This window comes from Chiloscyllium punctatum, unplaced genomic scaffold, assembly GCF_047496795.1.
Source record: "Chiloscyllium punctatum isolate Juve2018m unplaced genomic scaffold, sChiPun1.3 scaffold_566, whole genome shotgun sequence".
NCBI classification, from domain to species: Eukaryota; Metazoa; Chordata; class Chondrichthyes; order Orectolobiformes; family Hemiscylliidae; genus Chiloscyllium; species Chiloscyllium punctatum.
Genome location: NW_027310300.1, coordinates 80,975 through 90,000, shown reverse-complemented (window position 1 = coordinate 90,000; position 9,026 = coordinate 80,975).

Sequence of the window (9,026 nt, the reverse complement as noted above, 5' to 3'; positions counted from 1 at the left end):
GCCGGGTGGCAGAGGAGGACCAGACTATTCACATATAGCGGCCCAACGACTCCCAGAGCCGGTCGTGCGGCGCGCGAGGTCTGCTCTCTTCACAAGAGGCTTTATTAGGGAGTGCTAAGGCAAGGTTCTGTGCCCTCCACCCTCATCGCAACACCCATGGGAGCCTCCGGTCGTCAATAGACCGCCGCACCGGCCTCTGACTGACTCTCAGAATGGACGGAAAGAGCCGGGTAAGCCTTTCAAAAGATTCGACCACGTGCCGAAAACTTTAGACTTCCGTGAGCTCTCCGGCTTGCACCGAGACCCGAAGTCGACGTGCTAAGCACCACGGGACCCCTTTCGCCTGCAGGTCCCGAGCCGCCTTTATTTGCTGTTACGAGCATCGTGTGCCCCATACCTGCGTGACAAGCACCGCAGGGCGGCAGAGCCATCGCACTTAGCCGGGTGGCAGAGGAGGACCAGACTATTCACAGATAGCGGCCCAACGACTCCCAGAGCCGGTCGTGCGGCGCGCGAGGTCTGCTCTCTTCACAAGAGGCTTTATTAGGGAGTGCTAAGGCAAGGTTCTGTGCCCTCCACCCTCATCGCAACACCCATGGGAGCCTCCGGTCGTCAATAGACCGCCGCACCGGCCTCTGACTGACTCTCAGAATGGACGGAAAGAGCCGGGTAAGCCTTTCAAAAGATTCGACCACGTGCCGAAAACTTTAGACTTCCGTGAGCTCTCCGGCTTGCACCGAGACCCGAAGTCGACGTGCTAAGCACCACGGGACCCCTTTCGCCTGCAGGTCCCGAGCCGCCTTTATTTGCTGTTACGAGCATCGTGTGCCCCATACCTGCGTGACAAGCACCGCAGGGCGGCAGAGCCATCGCACTTGGCCGGGTGGCAGAGGAGGACCCGACTATTCACAGATAGCGGCCCAACGACTCCCAGAGCCGGTCGTGCGGTGCGCGAGGTCTGCTCTCTTCACAAGAGGCTTTATTAGGGAGTGCTAAGGCAAGGTTCTGTGCCCTCCACCCTCATCGCAACACCCATGGGAGCCTCCGGTCGTCAATAGACCGCCGCACCGGCCTCTGACTGACTCTCAGAATGGACGGAAAGAGCCGGGTAAGCCTTTCAAAAGATTCGACCACGTGCCGAAAACTTTAGACTTCCGTGAGCTCTCCGGCTTGCACCGAGACCCGAAGTCGACGTGCGAAGCACCACGGGACCCCTTTCGCCTGCAGGTCCCGAGCCGCCTTTATTTGCTGTTACGAGCATCGTGTGCCCCATACCTGCGTGACGAGCACCGCAGGGCGGCAGAGCCATCGCACTTGGCCGGGTGGCAGAGGAGGACCAGACTATTCACAGATAGCGGCCCAACGACTCCCAGAGCCGGTCGTGCGGCGCGCGAGGTCTGCTCTCTTCACAAGAGGCTTTATTAGGGAGTGCTAAGGCAAGGTTCTGTGCCCTCCACCCTCATCGCAACACCCATGGGAGCCTCCGGTCGTCAATAGACCGCCGCACCGGCCTCTGACTGACTCTCAGAATGGACGGAAAGAGCCGGGTAAGCCTTTCAAAAGATTCGACCACGTGCCGAAAACTTTAGACTTCCGTGAGCTCTCCGGCTTGCACCGAGACCCGAAGTCGACGTGCTAAGCACCACGGGACCCCTTTCGCCTGCAGGTCCCGAGCCGCCTTTATTTGCTGTTACGAGCATCGTGTGCCCCATACCTGCGTGACGAGCACCGCAGGGCGGCAGAGCCATCGCACTTGGCCGGGTGGCAGAGGAGGACCAGACTATTCACAGATAGCGGCCCAACGACTCCCAGAGCCGGTCGTGCGGCGCGCGAGGTCTGCTCTCTTCACAAGAGGCTTTATTAGGGAGTGCTAAGGCAAGGTTCTGTGCCCTCCACCCTCATCGCAACACCCATGGGAGCCTCCGGTCGTCAATAGACCGCCGCACCGGCCTCTGACTGACTCTCAGAATGGACGGAAAGAGCCGGGTAAGCCTTTCAAAAGATTCGACCACGTGCCGAAAACTTTAGACTTCCGTGAGCTCTCCGGCTTGCACCGAGACCCGAAGTCGACGTGCTAAGCACCACGGGACCCCTTTCGCCTGCAGGTCCCGAGCCGCCTTTATTTGCTGTTACGAGCATCGTGTGCCCCATACCTGCGTGACGAGCACCGCAGGGCGGCAGAGCCATCGCACTTGGCCGGGTGGCAGAGGAGGACCAGACTATTCACAGATAGCGGCCCAACGACTCCCAGAGCCGGTCGTGCGGCGCGCGAGGTCTGCTCTCATCACAAGAGGCTTTAGGGAGTGCTCAGGCAAGGGTCAGCCCGCAGCCTTCCTGGCAACACCCAGGGGAACCAGGCCACTCGCGTCTCTCGCCTTCATTTTCGACACGAGCGCCTGCGGAGGGCCACCACCCCCTCCGATTGTCAAGAGACCTCCGCACCGGCCTCTGACTTACTCTCAGAATGGACGGAAAGAGCCGGGTAAGCCTTTGAAAAGATTCGACCACGTGCCGAAAACTTTAGACTTCCGTGAGCTCTCCGGCTTGCACCGAGACCCGAAGTCGACGTGCTTAGCACCACGGGACCCCTTTCGCCTGCAGGTCCCGAGCCGCCTTTTATTTTTGTTACGAGTATCGTGTTCCCCAAACCTGGGTGACGAGCACCGCAGGGCGGCAGAGCCATCGCGCTTGTCCGGGTGGCAGAGGAGGACCAGACTATTCACAAATAGCGGCCCAACGACTCCCAGAGCCGGTCGTGCGGCAGGCGAGGTCTGCTCTCATCACAAGAGGCTTTAGGGAGTGCTCAGGCAACGGTCAGCCCGCAGCCTTCTTGGCAACACCCAAGGGAACCAGGCCACTCGCGTCTCTCGCCTTCATTTTGGACACGAGCGCCTGTGGAGGGACGGCCGGAGTCAACGTGGGGTTTGCCCGCCCTCCAATAGTGTCAAAAGACCGCCGCACAAGTCTCTGACTGACTCTTAGAACAGACAGAAAGAGTTTGTCAAATCTGTCAAAAAATTGACAAAGTGTCAAAAATTCGACTTCCAAGAGCTCTCCGGCATGCACTCATACCTGTCATTAAAGTGCTATGCCCGTGGAACCGTTTTTCGGATGCCTTTCAGAACGGTCCCGCGCCGCCATTTTGTTCTAAAAATCGTGTTCCCATATATCTCCGGGTACCCCGCCAACCTCACTGCGGAAAAACTACAAGTGGCACTGAATGGGTCTGAATTCCAAATTTGACTGCATCGGTCTGGAACTCGGTCCGGTCAAAACCGTTTGGATTTTTCTCGGTCCGGACTTCCGCGACAGACAAAGTTAAAGTTTTCGGGCTGCAGGCACAAAACGACAGCTGGCCATTTGCCGGGCTCAATTCACCCAATTCCTCCGGCACTTCGGAGCACATGTTCGGTGTAAGTTTGCGAATCTTTCCCGATGCTGCAGCATTTTCCTCCGCTGACACTTAGAATATTTTTCACACTTTGCTGAAAATTTTTCTAAGTGTTTTTTTCCAAGTTTTCCTGGTTACTGATTTCTTCTTTTTAAACATTTTTCTAAGTTTTTCTGGTTACTGATTTCTTCTTTTTAAACATTTTTCGCAGTTTGTCTGGTTACTGATTTCTTCTTTTTAAACATTTTTCGCCGTTTTTCTGGTTACTGATTTCTTCTTTTTAAACATTTTTCGCCGTTTTTCTGGTTACTCATTTCTTCTTTTTAAACATTTTTCTAAGTTTTTCTGGTTACTGATTTCTTCTTTTTAAACATTTTTCTAAGTTTTTCTGGTTACTCATTTCTTCTTTTTAAACATTTTTCTAAGTTTTTCTGGTTACTCACTTCTTCTTTTTAAACATTTTTCTAAGTTTTTCTGGTTACTGATTTCTTCTTTTTAAACATTTTTCGCCGTTTTTCTGGTTACTGATTTCTTCTTTTTAAACATTTTTCTAAGTTTTTCTGGTTACTCATTTCTTCTTTTTAAACATTTTTCGCCGTTTTTCTGGTTACTGATTTCTTCTTTTTAAACATTTTTCTAAGTTTTTCTGGTTACTGATTTCTTCTTTTTAAACATTTTTCTAAGTTTTCCTGGTTACTCATTTCTTCTTTTTAAACATTTTTCTAAGTTTTCCTGGTTACTCATTTCTTCTTTTTAAACATTTTTCTAAGTTTTCCTGGTTACTGATTTCTTCTTTTTAAACATTTTTCGCAGTTTTTCTGGTTACTGATTTCTTCTTTTTAAACATTTTTCTAAGTTTTTCTGGTTACTGATTTCTTCTTTTTAAACATTTTTCTAAGTTTTTCTGGTTACTCACTTCTTCTTTTTAAACATTTTTCTAAGTTTTTCTGGTTACTCACTTCTTCTTTTGAAACATTTTTCTAAGTTTTTCTGGTTACTGATTTCTTCTTTTTAAACATTTTTCGCAGTTTGTCTGGTTACTGATTTCTTCTTTTTAAACATTTTTCGCCGTTTTTCTGGTTACTGATTTCTTCTTTTTAAACATTTTTCTAAGTTTTTCTGGTTACTCACTTCTTCTTTTTAAACATTTTTCTAAGTTTTTCTGGTTACTGATTTCTTCTTTTTAAACATTTTTCGCAGTTTTTCTGGTTACTGATTTCTTCTTTTTAAACATTTTTCTAAGTTTTTCTGGTTACTGATTTCTTCTTTTTAAACATTTTTCTAAGTTTTTCTGGTTACTCACTTCTTCTTTTTAAACATTTTTCTAAGTTTTCCTGGTTACTGATTTCTTCTTTTTAAACATTTTTCGCAGTTTTTCTGGTTACTGATTTCTTCTTTTTAAACATTTTTCTAAGTTTTTCTGGTTACTGATTTCTTCTTTTTAAACATTTTTCTAAGTTTTTCTGGTTACTCACTTCTTCTTTTTAAACATTTTTCTAAGTTTTCCTGGTTACTGATTTCTTCTTTTTAAACATTTTTCGCAGTTTGTCTGGTTACTGATTTCTTCTTTTTAAACATTTTTCGCAGTTTTTCTGGTTACTGATTTCTTCTTTTTAAACATTTTTCTAAGTTTTTCTGGTTACTGATTTCTTCTTTTTAAACATTTTTCTAAGTTTTTCTGGTTACTGATTTCTTCTTTTTAAACATTTTTCTAAGTTTTTCTGGTTACTCACTTCTTCTTTTTAAACATTTTTCTAAGTTTTTCTGGTTACTCACTTCTTCTTTTGAAACATTTTTCTAAGTTTTTCTGGTTACTGATTTCTTCTTTTTAAACATTTTTCGCAGTTTGTCTGGTTACTGATTTCTTCTTTTTAAACATTTTTCGCCGTTTTTCTGGTTACTGATTTCTTCTTTTTAAACATTTTTCTAAGTTTTTCTGGTTACTCACTTCTTCTTTTTAAACATTTTTCTAAGTTTTTCTGGTTACTGATTTCTTCTTTTTAAACATTTTTCGCAGTTTTTCTGGTTACTGATTTCTTCTTTTTAAACATTTTTCTAAGTTTTTCTGGTTACTGATTTCTTCTTTTTAAACATTTTTCTAAGTTTTTCTGGTTACTCACTTCTTCTTTTTAAACATTTTTCTAAGTTTTCCTGGTTACTGATTTCTTCTTTTTAAACATTTTTCGCAGTTTGTCTGGTTACTGATTTCTTCTTTTTAAACATTTTTCGCAGTTTTTCTGGTTACTGATTTCTTCTTTTTAAACATTTTTCTAAGTTTTTCTGGTTACTGATTTCTTCTTTTTAAACATTTTTCTAAGTTTTTCTGGTTACTCACTTCTTCTTTTTAAACATTTTTCTAAGTTTTTCTGGTTACTCACTTCTTCTTTTGAAACATTTTTCTAAGTTTTTCTGGTTACTGATTTCTTCTTTTTAAACATTTTTCGCAGTTTGTCTGGTTACTGATTTCTTCTTTTTAAACATTTTTCGCCGTTTTTCTGGTTACTGATTTCTTCTTTTTAAACATTTTTCTAAGTTTTTCTGGTTACTCACTTCTTCTTTTTAAACATTTTTCTAAGTTTTTCTGGTTACTGATTTCTTCTTTTTAAACATTTTTCGCAGTTTTTCTGGTTACTGATTTCTTCTTTTTAAACATTTTTCTAAGTTTTTCTGGTTACTGATTTCTTCTTTTTAAACATTTTTCTAAGTTTTTCTGGTTACTGACTTCTTCTTTTTAAACATTTTTCTAAGTTTTCCTGGTTACTGATTTCTTCTTTTTAAACATTTTTCGCAGTTTGTCTGGTTACTGATTTCTTCTTTTTAAACATTTTTCGCAGTTTTTCTGGTTACTGATTTCTTCTTTTTAAACATTTTTCTAAGTTTTTCTGGTTACTGATTTCTTCTTTTTAAACATTTTTCTAAGTTTTTCTGGTTACTCACTTCTTCTTTTTAAACATTTTTCTAAGTTTTTCTGGTTACTCACTTCTTCTTTTGAAACATTTTTCTAAGTTTTCTGGTTACTGATTTCATCTTTTTAAACATTTTTCTAAGTTTTTCTGGTTACTGATTTCTTCTTTTTAAACATTTTTCTAAGTTTTTCTGGTTACTGATTTCTTCTTTTTAAACATTTTTCGCCGTTTTTCTGGTTACTGATTTCTTCTTTTTAAACATTTTTCGCAGTTTGTCTGGTTACTGATTTCTTCTTTTTAAACATTTTTCGCAGTTTTTCTGGTTACTGATTTCTTCTTTTTAAACATTTTTCTAAGTTTTTCTGGTTACTGATTTCTTCTTTTTAAACATTTTTCTAAGTTTTTCTGGTTACTCACTTCTTCTTTTTAAACATTTTTCTAAGTTTTTCTGGTTACTCACTTCTTCTTTTGAAACATTTTTCTAAGTTTTTCTGGTTACTGATTTCTTCTTTTTAAACATTTTTCGCAGTTTGTCTGGTTACTGATTTCTTCTTTTTAAACATTTTTCGCCGTTTTTCTGGTTACTGATTTCTTCTTTTTAAACATTTTTCTAAGTTTTTCTGGTTACTCACTTCTTCTTTTTAAACATTTTTCTAAGTTTTTCTGGTTACTGATTTCTTCTTTTTAAACATTTTTCGCAGTTTTTCTGGTTACTGATTTCTTCTTTTTAAACATTTTTCTAAGTTTTTCTGGTTACTGATTTCTTCTTTTTAAACATTTTTCTAAGTTTTTCTGGTTACTGACTTCTTCTTTTTAAACATTTTTCTAAGTTTTCCTGGTTACTGATTTCTTCTTTTTAAACATTTTTCGCAGTTTGTCTGGTTACTGATTTCTTCTTTTTAAACATTTTTCGCAGTTTTTCTGGTTACTGATTTCTTCTTTTTAAACATTTTTCTAAGTTTTTCTGGTTACTGATTTCTTCTTTTTAAACATTTTTCTAAGTTTTTCTGGTTACTCACTTCTTCTTTTTAAACATTTTTCTAAGTTTTTCTGGTTACTCACTTCTTCTTTTGAAACATTTTTCTAAGTTTTTCTGGTTACTGATTTCTTCTTTTTAAACATTTTTCTAAGTTTTTCTGGTTACTGATTTCTTCTTTTTAAACATTTTTCGCAGTTTGTCTGGTTACTGATTTCTTCTTTTTAAACATTTTTCGCCGTTTTTCTGGTTACTGATTTCTTCTTTTTAAACATTTTTCTAAGTTTTTCTGGTTACTCACTTCTTCTTTTTAAACATTTTTCTAAGTTTTTCTGGTTACTGATTTCTTCTTTTTAAACATTTTTCGCAGTTTTTCTGGTTACTGATTTCTTCTTTTTAAACATTTTTCTAAGTTTTTCTGGTTACTGATTTCTTCTTTTTAAACATTTTTCTAAGTTTTTCTGGTTACTCACTTCTTCTTTTTAAACATTTTTCTAAGTTTTCCTGGTTACTGATTTCTTCTTTTTAAACATTTTTCGCAGTTTGTCTGGTTACTGATTTCTTCTTTTTAAACATTTTTCGCAGTTTTTCTGGTTACTGATTTCTTCTTTTTAAACATTTTTCTAAGTTTTTCTGGTTACTCACTTCTTCTTTTATAACATTTTTCTAAGTTTTCCTGGTTACTGATTTCTTCTTTTTAAACATTTTTCTAAGTTTTCCTGGTTACTGATTTCTTCTTTTTAAACATTTTTCTAAGTTTTTCTGGTTACTCATTTCTTCTTTTTAAACATTTTTCGCAGTTTTTCTGGTTACTGATTTCTTCTTTTTAAACATTTTCCTAAGTTTTCCTGGTTACTGATTTCTTCTTTTTAAACATTTTTCTAAGTTTTCCTGGTTACTCATTTCTTCTTTTTGATCATTTTTCTAAGTTTTCCTGGTTACTGATTTCTTCGTTTTGAACATTTTTCTAAGTTTTCCTGGTTACTCACTTCTTCTTTTCAAACATTTTTCTTCGTTTTTCTGTTTACTCATTTAGCACTTTCAGGCACTTTCCGATCATTTCCTCGTTCCCGATTTCACCCTTTAAAACGCTTTCGGGCATTTCCCTAAGTTTTGCGGTTCACTCGTTTGGGACTCACTGACACCTTCTCTAGCTTCCCTGCTCACTTTTTTCGTACTGTTGAGAAAATTCGAACCCTTTCCTTAACTATGCCGGTTACTGACTTCACCGCTTCAGACCCTTGTCCCCGTAATGAAAGATACCATTTCCCACCGTGGGAAATGCACGAAAATCGGACTGAACACGGGGGAGGCTCCCCCCTCGAAGGCGAGACCGTCGGCAGAACCGCCGGGTCAAACCCGGCTGAGCTACCCGGCTTACAAGTCTCAAAGTCGGTATGAGCAGTCACGTCCACCCCCATTCCCTTTTGGACCACTTCCCACGGTTCCAAATGCATGAAAATCGGCCTGTACACGGGGGAGGCACCCGCCTCGAAGACGAGACCGTCGGCAGAACCGCCGGGTCAAACCCGGCTGAGCTACCCGGCTCGGAAGCGCCAAAGTCGGGTTGAGCAGTCACATTCACTCCCATCCCCTTTTGGGCAACTTCCCACGGTTGGAAATGCATGGAAATCGGACTGAACACGGGGGAGGCTCCCCCCTCGAAGGCGAGACCGTCGGCAGAACCGCCGGATCAAACCCGGCTGAGCTACCCGGCTTACAAGTCTCAAAGTCGGTATGAGCAGACACGTCC